General features: G+C 39.9%; 1 protein-coding gene across 14 annotated transcripts in view; it reads left to right on the top strand.

Moving 5' to 3' along the window:
• The window catches only part of KIAA0825 (KIAA0825 ortholog), a 472,583-nt gene that overhangs the window by 245,608 nt on the left and 205,826 nt on the right, over positions 1 to 21,149 (top strand). The window lies entirely within an intron of this gene.

Here is a 21,149-nt window from a genome sequence, read left to right as displayed (position 1 = left end):
AAAGACATATGCACATGTATCTTCACTGCAGCACTATTCACAATAGTTAAAGACATGGAATCAACCTAAATGCTCATCAATGGTAGACTGCATAAAGAAAATGTGACGTATATACACTACAGAATACTACATAGCCATAAAAAAGAATAAGATCATGTCTTTTGCAGGGATGTGGATGGAGCTGGAGACCATCATCCTAAGCAAACTAATGCAGGAACAGAAAACCAAATACTGCATGTTCTCACATGTAAGTGGGAACTAAACACTGAGAACACACAGACACAAAGAAGGGATCAACAGACTCTGAGGCTACTTGAGGGCAGGGAGTGGGAGGAGGGAGATCAAAAAGCTACCTGTCAGGCGCTATGCTTATTACCTGCATGATGAAATAATCTGTACACCAAACTCCCGTGACACGCAATTTATCTATATGACAAACCTGCACATGTATCCCTGAACCTAAAATAAAAGTTAAATAAATAAAACCCCCATTGTTATTACTGTTATGTAAATTTGGCTCAGATTAAAATAACAGAAACCTGGTCTTTATTTTTAGTTAATTGATCCAGTTCAAGTCATAACCTCTTCAGCAACAAAGTCTGTTTTATACTCCAAGACTTATAAATCTTTTGACATTTGGATGACAGTTTGTGTTTGTTAAATGATACGAAAAATGCAAGTAGAAAACTTTAAAGTGGAGTTAGCTGATAACAGTATCCAACGAAGCCTTTGTAAATTAATTATGAGTGATTATTTTGAGGCATTTGAAGAAGTGTATAGCAGCCAAGACCTCAGAAAACAGATCCTGAATATATACTAATGATATATGTGTTTCAATTTAGAAAGTTTGCTATTGTGAAAAATAAAGACTCCCTAGAGTTTCAGAAAATCAACATATATATCAGTTCTACACCTTTACTTTTGATGCTATCTAACTACAGTGATTGTACATTGATCTTTTGAAATAATAAAGGTTCTTTTCACAGTTTCTTACTATTAGTTTTTTGCTTTTGTTCTCACCCACTTTAAAATAAATCCAGACTAGAGAATGAGATGATGATTGCATTTGCAGGAGAGTGGACCGAAAGGAGCTCTCCCTTCCCTCATTCATGGCGAAGCTCCAGATTGGCATTTTGATATTGTTTTCTTTGTCACTGGAACAAATTTATGTTGCTTCTTTTCTCTTTACCTTATTTATTCCAAACTAATTCCCAAGAACTGTGGTGTTGAAAATAATCTGTAAATACAGCGCAGTGCTGTGCTATTTTAACCATCTAAATATACTGCATATGAGTTTGGCTTCGAGTTGAGCAAACACAATTAAATACGATGGCAGGAACAGCAGAAGGGGTGGTGGAGGCAGATTTCTGGCTGTCACTTTGGGGCCTGTCCAGGTGGACAATAACCATACATCTGAGAGGAAACAGAGATTAGAAAACATGTTTTAAAAGAGGCATTGATCTGTGGAGTTGATTGTTTGCTTTTAATGATAATATATTAGAGTACCTTTACCCTATATCAGATTACAGTGTGTGCCCTGTGGTGTGTAGAGAGCAGAAAATATTGTCTCTGGCCTGAAACTGCACACACTGCACTCTCAAATGACTGTTCTCAGGCAGTGCTACCATTAGCACAATGTTTATAGTTGCTCACAGCAGTAAATTCCTGGTGCAGCAGCAGGCAGCCTGGTTATGGAGAAGTGGGTTTAAGAAAAAGGAGAAGCTGATTTTATGAGTACACACCTCTTAGTCATTACATACATATGCCATGCCATTCAAATTTGGTGGGTTTTTCATGCTCCAGTTCCCTAGAAAATTGTTTTCTTCCTTCCTCCACCAAAAGACCTCAGACTCAGTGACTCTGTCTACCCATCATCACTGTATCTTCTCAAACAAGAGAAAGCTTTTCTCTTATCCTGAAATCTACAGCAGCATGTTGTTTTTTTTTTTTTTTTTGCAGAGATTATCTAACATGTATTTAAAATGCATAAATTTGACAATCTGATCCTCAGAATTTGTAGGGCTAAAGGAATTGGTACATGAACCAAACAAACTCATACACGTGTATTATTTCCTGATGGGTAACATGTATGTCTGTTGTCCATTATGGTGTATAAAGCACTTTCACACTAATCTCCTTTGACTCTCACTACAACCATGTAACAAGGGACAGGTACTCTTGAGGTTGCAGAACATTAAATAACATGCCCAAGGTCATGGACATTACATGGCAGCTCAAAAGAGCCCCAAGATGAAGTCTTCTGGTTTTATATCTACTGTAGTATCTGGTACTTTATCTATTAATATATACCATACTTCTGGTCAATTTTTTAATTAGCTGCATATTTACTGTAATAATACTGATGATAATAAAGATAGCAAACATACAGAGTGCTTACCATATGGCTGGCATAATTTAGGTGATTTATATACACATATTTAACTGTAAATCCTTATAATAACCTTACAAAGTAGGCATCATATCATTACTTTCCTGATAAGGACACTAAGGCACAGAGGTACCGAGCTCTAAGTGATGGTGCTCAGATTTTGGCTCAAGGCCATGTTCTTAATCACTTCCCTCTAGGGCTTCTGTAGAGTTTTCATAATGCTTTGCTTACTTTCCTCATTCGACATTTTTGAACATCTATTAAATGAAAGGCATTTATTTAGAATAAAGTAACAATGTGCTAGGGATATCCCTTATCCTAGGGTTATCCCAATATCCTTCAAAGGACTCCTTAGTGCCACTCTGCAAACTTTTTAATCCATTTTGAATTTTCACTTTGGTTGTCTCCCCCGTTCAAGCTCCCAAATACCTCCTGCTGACTTTCCACCATCTACCTTACCAGGAAGAGTAAAGCCATCTAATGTGAAACTCCCAGCTTTCCATCCTAAACCTCAATTTTGTTTTATCATCTCCAATCCTTTGCCTGTTATCTCTAGCCTTGGAGAAAGAGCCCTCTTCTAGTTAAAATTTGAGAAATTGACTATGGATTGGGCTAAAACATTTGGACATTAACCAGTAGACTTGAGGGAATCATCAGAGCCTTTGAGCCAAGGAGTGACAGAAACAGACAGCTACTTTAGCACATTGATAACACCTGGAGTGGAGCGACAGGAGGAAAGGTCAGGTTAGAGATTATGGCTAGAGATTGAGGAAGAGATTATACAACATAAATATAAAAGAAACTTCCAGGGAAGTCTAGGGGCTCAGAAAAATCTATTTTTGGCCAGGTGTGGTGGCTCACGCTTGTAATCCCAGAGCTTTGGGAGGCCAAGGTGGGCAGATCACGAGGTCAGGAGATCAAGATCATCCTGGCTAACAAAGTGAAACCCTGTCTCTACTAAAAATGCAAAAAATTAGCCAGGCATAGTGGCACACGCCTGTAGTCCCAGCTACTCGGGAGGCTGAGGCAGGAGAATCACTTGAACCCTGGAGGCAGAGGTTGCAGTGAGCCGAGGTCGTGCCACTGCACTCCAGCCTGGGCGACAGAGCGAGACTTTATCAAAAAAGAAAGAGAAGGAAAGAAAGAAAAGAAAAATCTATTTTTAACAATATTTCCTCTCTGGAGACAGCGTGATCCAGATATTCTTAAGGTAGAAAGGTGCTATGCTTACCTTTTCTTCAGAGAGTGTGGGTTCAGATCTTCCAAGAAGCAGGTGCCAAGATGGAATTCAAGGCGCAAGAGGATTTTAGGAGAGAGATGCACATGAAGGATTAAAAGGAGGAAGTAGGAATAGGCAGGGAAGGCTTCAGACTGAACTCGACTTCAGACTGAGTTGCTGATCTGATACCTGTGAAAGGTGAGGGCGAAGGAGGATTGGGGAGGAAGAGTCTCAGACAGCAGGGTTTTGACAAGGTCAAGGGAGATGCCTGGAGATAAAGTCACCCACTAGAAAAGTCCCATGCCTTGTGGAAATGGACTAGCACTAGTACCTACACCTTGCTCAGACACTGGCTATAAACAGCTTGGTAGAAGCATGACCTCAGCACAAATACCGTGATAGATACAGGGGAATGACAGCTGGGGCCATTAGTCAACTATGCTAACAGTAGAAGATTTGAGTGATACAATTCTGTGGCTACCACAGCAAGGACAGAGAGAGTAATTCTCTTACCTATGGGGAGATTATATGGATATGTGTTATATATGTTAACAGGAATAAAATATAAATAAAGGTCTCCATTACTTTAGGGAAGTAGAAAACAGGCAACCTAAATAAATATGTTAAATGCTATTGACAGAAAGGCACAACTGGCAACATTTTGATGAAAGAAAGGTATAATAATTTTCTCAAAAGCAGCCATGGGAGAATGTTTGCTTGTCAAATTGAACCAAAATTCACTTTGTAATCAATTTTCTTCTACCTAATTATGCATTCACATACTGGCACTTTCGGGTTCTTGCACTGGATCAAAAACTATTTTAAAACTTGCTTGTATAGAGTACATTCTTTTTTTCAATGACTATTCCCCTGTCACATACTGTTCAGACCCAAAAACCTCTGTGATTTTTTTTGCAAAAAGTTTTAGCATATTTTCTACCAGGAGTAGCTGTCATAGGCCCATTGATTCAGTTTGATTGAAGATGAAGAGAGAATTGACTTCTGTAAGGCTTATTGATGACTATTGGATATCTGTTTGTTTATGATGCTATATCAACATGAGAGGAAATTATCTCTTTGAAGATATTTTTACTGTGACAATTATGAGAGAAATTAAAAAATCTAAATATAGTTATATATTATAATAACAAAACTGAGTGACAACTAGTAATATTCTTCATTTTATGGAGTAACATTTATAATCGACATGATTTGGCTGTGTCCCCACCCAAATCTCATCTTGAATTGTAGTTCCCATGAGAGGGACCCAGTGGGAGGTAGTTGAATCATGGGAGCGGTTTCCCGCATGCTATTCTCATGATAGTGAGTAAGTTCCAATGAGATCTGATGGTTTTAGAAGGGGCTTCCTCCTCTGCTTAGATCTCATTCTCTCACCTGCCGCCATGTAAAGAAGGACATGTTTGCTTCCCCTTCCACCAAGACTGTAAGTTTCCTGGGGCCTCTGAAGCCATGCTGAACTGTGAGTCAATTAAACCTCTTTCCTTTATAAATTTTCTTTCCTTTATAAAAAAAAAAGATTTTCTCCTTTATAAAAAAACCTCTTTCCTTTAGAAATACACAGTCTTGGGTCTGTCTTCATAGCAGCATGAGAAGGAACTAATACAGTAAATTGGTACCAAGGGAGGAGGGGGCCCTGCTATAAGCATCCCCAAAAATGTGGAAGCGACTTTGGAACTTGGTAACAGGCAGACGTTGGAACAGTTTAGAGGATTCAGAAGAAGATAGGAAAATGTGGAAGAGTTTGGAACTTCCTAGAGACTTGGAGGGCTCAGAAGACAGAAAGACGTGAGAAAGTTTTGAACTTCCTAGAAACTTGTTGAAGGGCTTTAACCAAAATGCTAACAGTGATACGGACAATGAAGTCCAGGCTGAGGTGGTCCAAGATGGAGATGAGGAACTTGTTGAAAACTGGAGCAAACTGGACTCTTGCTATGTGTTAGCAAAGAGACTGGCAGCTTTTTCCCCTGCCCTAGAGATCTGTGGAACTTTGAACTTGAGAGCGATGATTTAGGGTATCTGGCAGAAGAAATTTCTAAGTGGCAAAGCATTCAAGCAGAAGCAGAACTTAAAGGTTTGGAAAATTTGCAGACTGACGAAGCAATAGAAAAGAAAACCCCATTTTCTGGGGAGAATTTAAGCCCGCTGCAGAAATTTGCATAAGTCACGAGGAGCTGAATGTTAATCACCAAGACAATGAAGAAAATGTCTCCAGAGCATGTCAGAGACCTTCACGGCAGCCCCTCCCATTACAGGCCTGGAGACCTAGAAGGGAAAAATGCTTTGTGGCCTGGGCCCAGGGCCCCCCTCCTCTGTGCAGCCCTGGGACGTGGTGCCCTGCATCCCAGCTGCTTCAGCTCCAGCCTTGGATAAAAGGGGCCAAGGTACAGCTCAGGCCATTGCTTCAGAGGGTGCAAGCCCAAACCTTGGCAGCTTCCATGTGGTTTGGTACTGCGGGTGCACAGAAGACAAGAATAGAAGTTGGAAACCTCCGCCTAGATTTCAGAGGATGTATGGAAATGCCTGGATGTCAGGCAGAAGTTTGATGCAGGTGCAAAGCCCTCATGGAGAACCTCTGCTAGGGCAGTACAGAAGGGAAATGTGGGGTTGGAGCCCCCACTGGGGCACTGCCTAGCTGACCTGTGAGAAGAGGGCCACTATCCTCCAGACCCCAGAATAGTAGATCCACTGATAGCTTGCACCACACACCTGGAAAAGCTGCAGGCACTCAGCACCAGCCTGTGAAAGCAGCCAGGAGGGGGGCTATATCCTTCAAACCCACAGAGGCAGAGCTGCCCAAGGCCATGGGAGCCCACCTCTTGCATCAGCATGACTTGGATGTGAGTCATGGAGTCAAAGGAGATCATTTTGGAACTTTAAGGTTTAATAACTTTCCTATTGGAGTTTGGACTTGTGTGGGGCATGTAGTTGTTTTGTTTTGGCCAATTTCTCTCATTTGGAACAGGTGTATTTACCCAATGCCTGTACCCCCATTGTATCTAGGAAGTAACCAACTTGCTTTTGATTTTACAGGCTCATAGGCTGAGGGACTTGCCTTGTTTCAGATGAGACTTTGAACTTGGACTTTTGGGTTAATGTTGGAGTGAGTTAAGACAGGTTTGATGGACTGTTGGGAAGGCATGATTGTGTTTTGAAATGTGAGGACATGAGATTTTGGAGGGGCCAGGGGCAGAATGATACGGTTTGGCTGTGTGCCCATTCCAATTCTCATCTTGAATTTTAGTTTCCATAATTCCCCCGTGTTGTGGGAGGGACTCGGTAGGAGGTAACTGAATCATGGGGGTGGTTTCCCCCATACTGTTCTAGTGATAGTGAGTGAGTTCTGATGAGATCTGATGGTTTAATAAGGGGCTTCCCCCCTCGCTCAGCTCTCATTCTTCTCTCTCCTGCTGCCTTTAAAGAAGGATGTGTTTGCTTCCCCTTCCACCATGATTGTAAGTTTCCAGAGGCCTCCCCAGCCCTGCAGAACAGTGAGTCAATTAAGCCTCTTTCCTTTATAAATTACCCAGTCTTGGGTATGTCCCTATAGCAGTGTAAGAATGGACTTATAAAATAATACTATTAATATTACAGTATTTTTGTGATGTGATGTATATTAAATTAGTTAGGATACCTGTAGGACTTTCTTATACTGTAAGTGAAACTCATACCTTAGTGTACCTTAAGGATACAGCTCTAAATCTGAGCTTTTTTCTCCTCATAATGTGAAATCTGGTGTAACATTTTTTTAATCAGGATGTTTTTATATTCAGAATATTTAAAATTTTTATTTTATAATAAACTATAAGCAATATTTATGCATGTATTATTTCAAATGGTACAGGAAGATATAAAATATAAAATATCCCACCCGCCCCTCCCCCCCCCGCCAGCTCCTGAATCACACAAGCCCCACTCTAATTGTAATCATTTGAAGCATTTCTGTTTTTATTTATTAGTTGATAGGTCTAAGGAATAGGCTATGATACTATTTTTTTGTTTTGTTTTGTTTTGTTTTTTTGAGACAGAGTCTCCCTCTGTCGCCCAGGCTAGAGTGCAGTGGCGCGATCTCGGCTCACTGCAAAACTCCCCATCCCGGGTTCATGCCATTCTCCTGCCTCAGGCTCCCGAGTAGCTGGGACTACAGGCTCCCACCACCATGCCCAGCTACTTTTTTTGTATTTTTTTAGTAAAGAAGGGGTTTCACCATGTTAGCCAGAATGATCTCGATCTCCCGACCTGGTGATCTGCCCGCCTTGGCCTCCCAAAGGGCTGGGATTACAGGCTTGAGCCACCGCACCCGGCCAATACTATGTTTTTAAATTTATCAACTTGTAATATTGACTCATTGAAATGTAAATACAGAATTTAACTCAAACTACCATCTCTCTTCTCCTTCCCATCAAACTCTGCTAATAAAAATTTTAATTTTATTTTTCCATTGGTCACCTTTATCTGATATAACCCCTATTTTAAAATCATTTCTCTACTTATATTTTATTTTTTAAAGAATTACTAAAGTAAAATTCAGTGTTCTTGTACAGTTCTGAGTTACAACAAATGAATAAAGTTATTTAACAATCATCACAATTGAAATACAGAGAGTTTTATCATCCTCAAAAATTCCTCTGTGCTGACCCTTTGTCACTTCCTACCTCCATGCCAACCTGTGGCAACCACTGACCTGTTCTCTAACCCTATAATTTTGTCCTTTCAAGAAGTTATAGAAATGGATTCCTCCGTTTGTCCTATTTTTTTTTTTTTTTGTATAATAGTAGTTCATTGTACGATTGTACCACAGTGTTTTGATCCATTCACCTTTTAAAGGACATTTGGATTGTTTCCAGTATTAAGTGATTGTGAATAAAGCCTCTAAAAACATTTGTATACAGGTTTTGCATGAACATAGGTTTTTATTTCACTTGGATAGTACCTAGGAGTGGGAGTGCTGGGTTGTACCATACATTTATGTTTACATTTATGAAGAAACTATGGCTTCTTGTGTTTTATGCTGAAACTATGGTTTCTTCTGTTTTATGCTCCCTGTGAGAAAACTGATGCCAGACTGATTCTTTTTCCCCTATCCTCTACCTGGATGCTCTTAGTGACTTCTTCCCTCAGTTATTCTGAAATGAGATTGTGTCTATATATGAGTCTTTGGTTTCTCTTGGCACTCAGTAGGCCACATAAATATTGTGATTTTCTTCAGATAAAAGGATATTTTTTCCTATTTTTGATTATTTTCCTTGCCTCAGGCCCCAGTTACATTTATCTCCCCTTCTGCAGTTCTTAAGATGGATGTTCTGATTTCTTCTTTCCTCAGACATTGCTAAAGGCTTCTTAGCCTCAGTCCTCTCATTCTCACACTCTCCACATCCTTCCCACCTCTTTTCCTGAAGCTATCTCATTTGCTCACATAGCCTCAGGTAATTATCTCAGGTATTGAAATCAAATGCCTTCAGGGGCTGGGCAAGTAATGTAAATATGTCAAGGCAAAGTATAATACAATAGGGGAAGGTGAATGCATTCACATTCTATTTTTTAAAAATTCTATGCTAGCTAAATAATTCTTGTCATCAGAATGGATTAGGCCCAATGATATGATCAGGCCCACCTCTAAATCTATGCCCCCGAGTCTTGAATCTGTATCTCTAGCCTTAATTGTTCCACAACACCTCTAGATTCCATATTCTCGGATTTTTTTCCCCGTAATAATATTTTATTTATATTTATTTATTTGTCTAGGTCTCACTCTGTCACCTAGGCTGGAGTGTAGTGCTTCAATCTTGGCTCACTCCAGCCTCAATGCCCCAGGCCCAAGTGATCCTCCCTCCTCAGCCTCCTGAATAGCTGGGACTACAGGCTCACTCAGCTAATTTTTGTATTTTTAGTAGAGAAGGGGTTTTGCCATGTTGCCTGGTCTGGTTTTGAACTCCTGGGCTCAAGCAATCTGCTTGGCTCAACCTCCCAAAGTGCTCAGATTACAGGTGTGAGCCACCACAACTGGCCCATAATAGTAATTTAATGTAATAACTCTCATCTCACATAGAAGTCCAACCATCATAATTATCTTCATCTAAAAACTGCCCCCTCTTCAGAGTTGTGTGACTTCTATTTATGGCACTAACAGGCTGCTGGCCTTAGCCTAGAAACCTTGAAGTACTTTGCAAAGTTTCTATTTCCCATCATCTAAATTCTGTTAAAGAACACATGCCTCCGAGTGTTTCCTCTAAACATTTCTCACACCCATTTCTTTTTGTTCCCATATACCTCCACTCTCAAAATTCAGTGCCCTCTCCTGTTCATGTGTCCAGAGCCTGTTTTACTCCAGCTGGAGTGTCTCTAATCTGTGTATCTGCTGGATTAACTTGATTTCTCTCCTTACATTTTTCCTTCGCTATAAAACCAATTGCAAATAACTGTTCAGGAGTGGTGGCTCACACCTGTAATCCCAGAACTTTGGGAGGTCCAGGTGGGTGGATCCCTTGAGCCTAGGAGTTCGAGACTAGCCTGGGCAACATGCAGAAACCCTATCTCTACAAAAAATACAAAAATTAATTGGGTGTCATGGTGCACACCTGTGGTTCCAGCTACTCCGGGGGCTGAGGTGGCAGGATTGCTTGAGCCCAGAAGGTCGGGACTTGAGCCCAGAAGGTGAGCTGTAGTGATTGCATCACTTCGCTCTACTCTAGGTAAATTACAGGTAATACTAAGTAACATTTTTAAAACAAAGAAATAGTATATTTATAATCTCATCCCACCATGCTGACTCAGCTCTTTTCTCCTCATTCTCTTTATATGTACACAACACACACCTTTTACACAGTCACAATGAGGAGTTCTATATTTACAGTGGGCATTCTACATTTTTCACAAAACTATTCTTGTGATTCATCCATGTAAAGATACATAGTTTTTATTTTTAACGGCTTAGCTTTATATCAAATTAATGTAGCACAATTTACCTAATCATTTCCCCATTCCTGTACATTTAAGGCTGCTTCCACATTTTTGCTTTGCTGCTTTTACATATTAAACTGCCATGAATACGCAGATTACTTTTTGATGCTGATAGAATAAAGGTGAAACATAAAAGGACACAGACAAATCTGTTTTAAAAATTACCAAATATCAAAGGGATAAGAGCTGGAGTGAAGTACAGAGATTTTTAAATATATTTTCTTTTTCTGCCACTCTTCCACTTCAAAACTTGCAGTGATGACACATTGTCTGTAGCACCAAACCCAAACTCTTCAGCCCCAATATCAAGGCATCCTTCACCTGGTCCTCTCATTCACCGAGTACCTCCTCTGTAACGTGGCCCACAGTGGCAAAAAATCCTACAGGGTTCAAATCCTTTCTCTATCACTTTATCACTTTCTCTAGGCTTCCTTTTTCTTATCCCTATTTCTTTTTTTTTTTGAGATCGAGTCTCACTCTTGTTGCCCAGGCTGGAGTGCAATGGCGCCATCTTGGCTCATTGCAACCTCCACCTCCCAGGTTCAAGTGATTCTCCTGCCTCAGCCTCCTAAGTAGCTGGGATTACAGGCGCCCGCCACCATGTCTGCCTAATTTTTTGTATTTTTATTACAGATGGGGTTTCATCATGTTGGCCAGGCTGGCCTCAAAGTCCTGACCTCGGGTGATCCACCCACCTCAGCCTCCCAAAGTGCTGGGATTACGGGCCCCTATTTCTTATAACAGGTGTAAAAAGTAAAGTAGAAGTTCCTCTTCAAAGACTTTCCTCCCCCATTTAATTAGGAATAAATAATAACTTCTCTTAGAAGCAAAACGTATTGGAAGACCTGTGCTCCTAAATATTTGCCCTGGCATGTTTATACTGGCCCAAGCAAGCATTAGGTCATAGCCTGTTTCTCTTCCTTATTTAAAAGTGTTTTTACCTTTCTCAGCATTCCACAAGTTACTTCCTCCTTCTTTGTTCTCCTCTACCTTTACCTCTTTTATAAAGTTCTAACTTGCTAGCCAATCAGGACAAATACAGAATGTGAGGTCCCATTCCAGCCAATAGAAAACGGACACAACAGTAAGGTGGACGCCTCAAGTTATAAATGACCCTGTCTCCTTTGTTTGGTGTACTCTTGTGGAAAAACTCCTGGCAAGTGTACCCTTTCTGCAAGAAGTAAAAATGGCCTTACTAAATCAATTAAATTTATGTCCAAGTGCTATTTTCTTTACAGCACCGAAGAACAAACATTTCAAACACAGGGAAAATAGTAGCATCTTTCTTGTTGAGTGGCTGGGAAAATAAGAAAAACTTAACCTTTAGCAGGTATTTAGTACAAGGCCTGGAACACAGGAAGTTCTCTGTAAATATGAGTTATTATTATTTCTAGCTATTATTTGATCCTCCTCTTTGGACAGGCCAGAGTAAGTTACAAGGGTAAACATGGGGCCAGGGATTAAACAGTAAGGCACAGCCCAAGACTCCAAGTAATTGCAAAACGAGGACGTTGGTGAGGAGGACCAAGGAGAAGCAGCAGAAATGAGAGGAGGGGCTACCCAGAGCAGTCTTTATTAGGCGCTAGCTGTGTTATGTGTGTCTGGGTTCAAGGCAGAGGGTGAGTCAGGAAGCTGATGCTGGCTATATTCCTAAGCCAAAGGCAGGGAATATAACCCCCCAGTGGGTTCACTTTACCCACTGCCTAGGTAGAGCTGATTTATCAAGACAGGGGAATTGCAATAGAAAAAGAGTAATTCATGCAGAGCCGGCTGTGTGGGAGACTGGAGTTTTATTATTACTCACATCAGTCTCCCCAAGAATTTGGTGGTTGGAGTTTTTAAGGATAATTTGGTAGGTAGAGGGCCAGTGAGTTGGGAGTGCTAATTGGTCAGGTCAGAGATGAAATTATGGGGAGTTGAAGCTGTCCTTTTGTGCTAAGACAGTTTCTGGGTGGGGGCTACAAGACCATATGAGCCAGTTTATCAATCTGGGTGGTGCCAGCTGATTTACTGAGCGTGGAGTCTGCAAAATATCTCAAGCACTGATCTTAGATTTTATATTGGTGATTTTATCCCCAGGAGCAATTTGGGGAAGTTTAGAAACTTGCAGCCTCCAGCTGCGTGACTCCTAAAACATAATTTCTCATCTTCTAGCTAATTTGTTAGTCCTGCAAAGGCAGTCTAGTCCGCAGGCAGGAAGGGGGTTTGTTTTGGGAAAGGCCTGTTATCATCTTTGTTTCAAAGCTAAACTATAAACTAAGTTCCTCCCAAAGTTAGCTCAGCCTACATCTAGGATTGAACAAGGACAGCTTGAAGGTTAGAAGCAAGATGGTGTTAGTTAGGTCTGATCTCTTTCACTGTAATAATTTTCTCAGTTATGGCTTTGCAAAGGCAGTTTCAGGAAGTTGTGGCCACAAAGGGCTAGTACTTGGCATTTTTTCAATAATCTACTGTGCAACAGGACCTGTGTCCAGCTGTGGATTTTGATTTACATAGAAATCAGAACCTAGATATGGAATCACCAGCATCAAGAATTAAACTTGATGCGGGCATCTGCCTTCAGAGACTGGTATTATTTACCATTTCATGGCCAGGATTAAGGTTCTTGCGAAGTGGCATTGTTGTCTGGGGTAAATACTTGGGGTTTGCCGTCTCACGCCAAGGGAATTGAGGACGCGAACACAAGAAGTGGGTTTAGGAGCGGAGGTTTAATAGGCAAAAGAAAGAGAAGGAAGAAGAGCTCTTTCTCTTGGGAGAGAGAGCAGGGGTGCCCAAATGGGACTTCTGGCCCATGCACATCCACGCATGGAGTGCGCCGGATTTACAGACAGGCTTGAGGGCCCAATTTACATAGGGCCCACAGACTGGTTGGAGCAGATGTGACGTTTACCTAGCCACCCACCCTAATCTTATTATGCAAATGGCGTCTTTGCCTGGCCGTCCCATGTTGTCTTCTCTTACTGTACGCATAGTTTGGCAAAGAAATGGGAAGATGGAGCAGCCATATTGAACATGGCTAGTCCCCAGGTAGCCCCTTTCCTATTGGCACAACTCCCGGCACCCACCCGTGCAAGCATCTTGTTTGCCTTTCTATGTCTGCAGTTCAATTTTACAGGCTGCTCTTTGTTAGAAAAGAAAATGATTTGGGGGCTGCTTTTCATTAAAAGGAAAACCTTACCAAGGACTTCATTACCCTCACTATCTGACTAAATAATTTCTTCTTAACTCCTATATATTGGGAGATGAGAAATAGAATAGAGGTGACAGATGGGAAAACTGACACAACCAAAGTTGGAGAATGACCATTAATCCCAGCACTTTGGGAGGCCAAGACAGGCGGATCACGAGGTCAGGAGATTGAGACCATCCTGGCTAACACAGTGAAACCCCGTCTCTACTAAAAATACAAAAAATTAGCCGGGCATGGTGGCGGGTGCCTGTAGTCCCAGCTACTTGGGAGGCTGAGGCAGGAGAATGGCATGAACCCAGGAGGCAGAGCTTGCAGTGAGCTGAGATCGTGCCACTGCACTCCAGCCCAGGCGACAGAGCAAGACTCTGTCTCAAAAATAAATAAATAAATAAATAAATAAATAAATGAAGCATTTCCTGATATCACAAATGAGAGCTCCGTGTTAATGACTTCTACAGCCTTGCCCAGTTTCATCTCCTCTGTTTGCACTGACTGTCATCACCCCCTACTCTGCCCGTCCAAGACCCACTCAGGCCCTCCATCCCAAGCCCCTCTCCAGTTCTGTAGCTCTCAAAAACCTTCTGTTTTCTCAATTCTCGGGGCATTTATACACTACATTATATATGTTGATGTCCAGCATGTGCTACCTTGTGAGGTTCACTAATGCTTTTTGGTATCTGTCTCCCTAAATAGACTGATAGCTCCTGGAGAACAAGGATCTCAGGCTCTTCCTGCTTGTCACTTGTACTGTAAAGCACAGTGGTGAAAGCATAGGTCTGTTCTGTTCACGCTTTTGACTCTCAGTCTAAATTTATTGTTTTGAAGTGACTTTCTTTTGCTTATAGAACTTTCTGAGGTAAAGAAAGAATCACCAAGAGAAAAAGGCCTTGTTAATTCATTTATTGAATTTTTTTTTTTTTTTTGGAGATAAATCTTGCTCTGTCACCCTGGCTGGAGAGTAGTAGCTTGATCACAGCTCACTGCAGCCTCGAATTCCTGGGCTAAAGTGATCCTCCCGCCTCAGCCTTCTGAGTAGCTGGAACTACAGGCACGAGCCACCATGCCTGGTTAGTTTTAAAAAAAATTTTTTTTTGTAGAGATGGGATCTTGCATCTGGCCTCAAGCAATCCTCCTGCCTCAGCCTCCCTAAGCACTGGGATTACAGGCATAAGCTACCACACCTGGTCCCATTTATTAAAAACTTTAAAAAGCAATGTTCAATCACATACATGCTCATTAGAAGTTAAACAATGCGGGTGTTGTGTAAAGTAAAAGTTGCTAACCTCTTGCTCTGCCTCACCTTATAATCCCACCCACCCAAGGTAACAAATCAGTCCTGTTCTTTATTTCTCATTTAAACCTTAACATTGTCCTCATTCCGGAGTTTTAAAAGAAAAAGACAGGATAAATCCTGTGATTTAGAAACATAACAGAGAAAAATAGCATATGCTAGTTTTCCACTCAGTTAAAATTTTCTAAACCCACAAAGAGATAATGCGATTTAGCTATTGACCTAGAAGCTTGCGGATCTCTTATTTTCAAATAATTGATTATTCCAGGTTAATGAATTAAACCTAATAATAGTCAGAGTCCTAAGATTTAAAAAAAAAAAAAAGAAAACTGGTCTGGGCTGGCCAGATTTGGAAAGAAGTCAGTTACCTGATTAAGGCTTTGTTGTTTACCTGTCTAACTTGCCCAGAAGGCTCTTCTCATCAGCATGATGTCCTTGCTTTGTGTATTCATCTGATTCAGCCCAGAATCAGTAATGAACAGCTACAGGTTCATTTCAGCAAGTCAGAGCTGTAAATGGCTCGAAGATAGTTAGGAAATAGATAGCTTTGTATAAAGAACAATCCAGACTGTTATTTTATTATACAGAGAATATATTTGCTAGCAGACAAAAGTATTATATAACCTACAAAATACACTGTGTTGATTATAAGAATACTTCCAGCCCATTATTCAGTCCAGCAAGACTTTGAGTAAACAGATAAATCTGTGACTGTTTGTTCATTCTTCCATCCATCAAACATTCACTAGACATAGCAAATAAAGAAATCAGCCAGACACAGCCCCTGCTGTCAAGGAACTCAGAATCTAGTGGAGGAGATAGACTAAAAAATCAGTGGGTATAGCTATAATAGAGGTTCATGCAAGTTACCATATAAGTACAGTAGAAGATCACAGAGGAGGGGAAGATAAGCTGAATGCAGAGGGAGTCAGAACGTACATCTGGAGATGGGGATACCTGAGCTATGAGTCAGCCAGGTAGCCAAGGTTAGAGGTAGTCTAGACAAAGGGTTCAACTAAGTAGTAACACCACATGAGATAAAGTATGTTGCATCCAGGTTATTGGCTAGAGTGATGGTTTCTTCTCTACATGTTTCACTTTTAAATCAGTTCAATTTGCAACATAAAGGCACAGTGAATGAGTGTTAGCCTACTTAGGACAAAGTCAGATGCCAAACTGAGTAAGGGGTGGTAGGAGTAGAAGGGGCACCTGTTCTATTTAGGCCTATCCGTGGAGAATATTGAAAGAGTTACAGATTCTTTCTTTCCAATCCTTGGTCTCATCGGACCCTGGAGGTTTTCAGGTATGTGTAAGCAATTGCAGGACCTATGTAGTTCATAGATCAAATGGCCTTGTAGACTGTCACTAAAATTTTATTTGCCTTGTATTTATACAGCTTGGATAGGATGTACCTTCATGAGGGCACTCTTGGTGCATGATTGATGGCTCTTCAGACAAGATATGCTAGCTTAATACTGGCCTTGGTCAAGTAAGAGAGGTGCACCTGATTTGTCTTGCTCTTAATGTCAGTGTTCTTGCAGCCTGTTCTGCACACTCTGTTCTTCAGTGTGTGTAAGTTTGTCTCTGAACAGCAAGAATTGCCTGAAAGCAGTAGGACTGCCTGAGAAATGGAGTGATGCTTCCAAGTCCGTGTGTTTATGTTTGTTGCTTTGAACTGGCAGGTCTGAGATGGACTCAAATTAAATCTATAGATCCTGAGGGTTTCTGAGGAAGAAACAAGAACAATTAATTGTTCATTTTCCTCTTTTAGCCTTAATCTAACAATGATTTTAGGACTAAAATTTGATTTCAGCAAGAGTATGTACATATAGATGCTTGTTCATAACAACTCTGAAAATGTGGATTATATGTGTGATTTTAATGCATTCGTTGGAAATAATATTATTTTTCACAAAGTAAAAGCATCCGTAATTTTGCTACAAGGAAGAATATTTGCTTCCTCTCACACATTTTATTTAATAATTTTACTTCTTTAAAAGCAAAACAGCACACAATTTGAAAATGAAATTTCCCCAAAGTGTTCAGTTTGCTAATATGTTTTTCATTTTCTTCATTATGCTATAATGGAATGTTGCCATACTTTGAAATGTGCAATTTATCTCCCTGGAGGCAGCAGATGGTGTGACTAATCTGTCTTTTGGTACAGGATTTATCATGAGAGATGGCATCTAGGACGGCACAAAATGGGAGCCCTGCCCTCAAAAAGCAGTGACTCTCTTTATCATTATAACATTTAGGTACATTTTATTATTTTTAAATATGAAAAAACCTCCAAAAATGAAAAGGTTTTAGCACTTTAAAAAAACTTCATTTTATGTAAGAAAATATTAGGTGGAAACTATTGAGTTATTTTAATTATATTTGCAAGTGTTTTCTACGCTGAATGTCTCATTGCTAGAAAACCTGTTAACCTCTTGGGAAGGACATGATTTTGTTAGGATTTCCACCCTAGTCTCTGCTCTACAGCTTTGAAAGCCTAGCAATTCATTTTACATAGGAATATTGATTTACACTGTTACTGGAAAGGGATCCCGATCCAGACCCCAAGAGAGGGTACTTGGATCTTGCATAGGAAAGAATTCAGGGCGAGTCCACAGAGTAAGGTGAAAGCAAGCAAGTTTATTAAGAAAGTAAAGGAATAAAAGAATGGCTAGTCCATGGGAAGAGCAGCCTCTGAGGGCTGCTGGTTCCCCATTTTCATGGTTATTTCTAGATTATATCCTAAACAAGGGGTAGATTATTCATAAGTTTTCTGGGAAAGGGGTGGGCAATTTCCAGTACTGAACTTTTTCAGACCATATAGGGTAACTTCTGTACACTGCCATGGCATTTGTCAACTGTCACAGCACTGGTAGGGGTGTCTTTTAGTGTGCTAATGCATGAGCAGTGAGGATAACCAGAGATTACTTTCATCGCCATCTTGGTTTTGGTGGGTTTTGGCTAGCTTCTTTACTACAACCTGTTTTATCAGCAAGGTCTTGATGACCCATATCTTGTGCCAACCTCCTATCTCATCCTGTGACTTAGAATGCCTAACTTACTGGGAATGCAGCCCAGCAGATCTCAGCCTTATTTTACTCAGACCCTATTCAAGATGGAGTTGCTCTGGTTCAAACACCTCTGACAACACTAACCAAACTTACAGAAGACTGTTAGAAAATTAGAGTTCTGTTTTACTAATTTACAGGAAAAATACAACTTCACGTAGATCTGGTAATTCTTTCCCTCTCGGTGAATTGCCATCAGAAGCCAGGTTATGATAGTAAGTTTGGTTAGTAGGAATAGACCATCCCTGTGTGGGGCTATGCCTGCCTTTAGGACCTAATTCACATGTCGTGAGTCATGATGTCCTTGCTCCTGAACTGTCCTAAGAATTTTTTATTCTCTGGACATTTTTAGTCTCCTGCTAACTACTCCATTACATCATCTCTTAAAATAGAAGGGCTAATGAGCACTTAACTCCCAAACAGAAAATAGTTTCAAATTGAGTGTAAACTCCAGGAGAATAGTGATTTTTCTATAGTGCTCTAATCAATTAGCAATGTCTGCCACAGACAAGAAAAGAGAATGGTGGTAGCTTAAGTGACACACATTTGCTCACCCTAGTTTAAATCCCACCATTAGTATATGGAATCAAATAAGTACTCTGATTAGTATTTAAGAACTGCATTCTGCATTCTTGGAAATTACTTGAGAACATGGTTTTAAAGCTGGAAGAAATCTTAATTTTCCCATTTCATGGTTTAGAAAACATTTGTTTTGAGGGACTTACTGAAGTCAGAGAGCTAATAGGTAGTTGAGCAATAATTCAAGCCCAGGGTCTCTGCCTCATGGTCCAGCGCACTTTCTTTCATTTATTTATTTTATTTTTATTTTTTTAAGAGATGGAGGTCTCACTATGTTGACCAGGCTGGTCTTGAACTCCTGACCTGAAGCAATCATCCCATCTCGGCCTCCTCAAGTATTAGGATTACAGGCGTGAGCCACTGCACATGGCCTCAGCATACTTTCTTATAAACCATAGTAATAAGTGTAAGAATTACAAACACTGATCATTTCATTTTTCAACTTAATTTGAGAAATCACTTTTGGCTGGTAGGACTGAGTATTTTATTATTTTAGGTCAGCAAAATAAACATGAGGATTATTATATAAACCTATGGTACTTAGCCTTAGTTGCACATTAGAATAATTTGGGAAGAGATTTTTTAAAATGCCCAGGCCTCTTACCAACCAATTAAATCAGGATCTCTGGGGTGGGGCAACAATTATAGTTACTTTAGAAAATTTTCCAATATGATTAAAATTTACAGCCAGGATTGAAATCATTTATATCACAATTTGAAAATTTGTTCAAATGATTGAACACTTTGTGAATGCTTAGTCATTGTTGACATTATTCAGGTAAGTCTTAAAAGAATCAATGTTTTTATCAGCCAAAATCAGTCCTTCCATAAAACATCATAGAGTTACAAATTGATTAGTAAGTTGCTAAATAGTTTTCATTTCATGATTCTTAGTATAGGCATGGAATAGAAAACTAGAAAAATAGCAATGATTGTGATGATAATGAAGAATTATCCTTAGTTTATGCCATGATAGAATAAAGAAAAATATTTCTTTTAATAGTTTTGGTAAAATGTGTAAACATAATAATTTCAGATGAATGGAAACCTGGTAGTAAATAACTGCACCAGAATATTATGCAAGTACCCTTCCAGCTCAGGGAAATATCTGCTGATAACGGGTTCAGTGATACACAGTTGTGTTTCATGGATCAGAAAATGGAAATTGCTGGAATGGAAACTTTTGTTTCTTTGCTACCCATTTATTCATAGTACTTAGAGTTTTGTGATTCTTTCTGCCACTTAAATATAGCTAAACTTTGCCCCATATATGTAGCTAGAGGAAGGCAATGTTGCCCCAGATCCAAAGTAAAGAAAAACAGGTATTTATCTTTAAAATGAATTTTAGTATTTATTTGAATATTATTGATGTTTTGGAAATTCATAGTGCTTCAGAAATGAAGCCATAGTATAAAGGCCTTCAGGGCAAGAGATTACTGTCTTCCATGTTTCCTTAATTTCCCACCACTTTGCCCTATACTAGACTGTTTTAGCCACAGACCTTTGGTTTATCCTCTCTTTCGGTTCCCTGTCTCTCCCTTCCCACCTTATTCTCTAGTTTGCACTTTAAGAGGTTAGGGAGGGAATTCGTGCTCATGTTTTAAAAGACTTTTCAGTGTGTAGAGCAGGACTGGGGAAAAAGCAGTTGCAGTGCTGCCTTGCACTCAAGAAAAAGCTGTAAGAATATCGGCCAACTGAAGGCGAGGAATTTGAAACAAGACTTTAAAATGCCACAGTTGGATTAAACATTTATAGATAATAAAAACTAAATGACGATCTCGTTATGAACTAAGACCTTCCTAGTTCTGATGAAGATAGATACTGTGTATAGCAAAAGAGCTGGCGTTACAGAAGTCCTCTTATGGCACATAATTCAGAATTAGCATTCTTAAAGTTGATACTACGAAATGTCATTGAGGAAAGCTTTTTTTTTTTTTTAAATGTTACTCTTTGGATTGGCAGGTTATGACAAAACTACATTCATGTTACTTGAATACGTCTTTTGTCTAGTTTTACATGCTTTTTGACTTGTCTAGAAAATGACATATTGAGGTTTTCATTAGCTTTAACCAGGTGTGATTTTCTTATGGAAGTACCTTGGCAGGACTGCAGTTAAGTGGAATAAACCAGTGAAGCTCAGAAAGGCCATAGCCCTTCTTCAGATGGTAGCAATGAGCTGAAAGACTCATTAATCAACCGCAGAGTCGCAGGTGTGATGGCTTGCCTACAAACTGCCAACAGACTGTGAAAGTCACATCAGACAGGCTAAATTGTCAAACTAGACCCATCCACAAACATTTTAACGCAGCAAAATTCCACCTCTTTTGTCTTTAAGATGTGATTTTTAAATATTACATTTCCTCCAAACTTCTATAAAATGTTGTTTATTTTGTTCTATACAACTTGAATTTCTTGAAAAAGAACCAGATTTGGCA

Source organism: Pongo abelii, chromosome 4, assembly GCF_028885655.2.
Source record: "Pongo abelii isolate AG06213 chromosome 4, NHGRI_mPonAbe1-v2.0_pri, whole genome shotgun sequence".
NCBI classification, from domain to species: domain Eukaryota; kingdom Metazoa; phylum Chordata; class Mammalia; order Primates; family Hominidae; genus Pongo; species Pongo abelii.
Note: the sequence above shows the minus strand (reverse complement) of the source record. Positions and strands in the feature narration are given on the sequence as shown.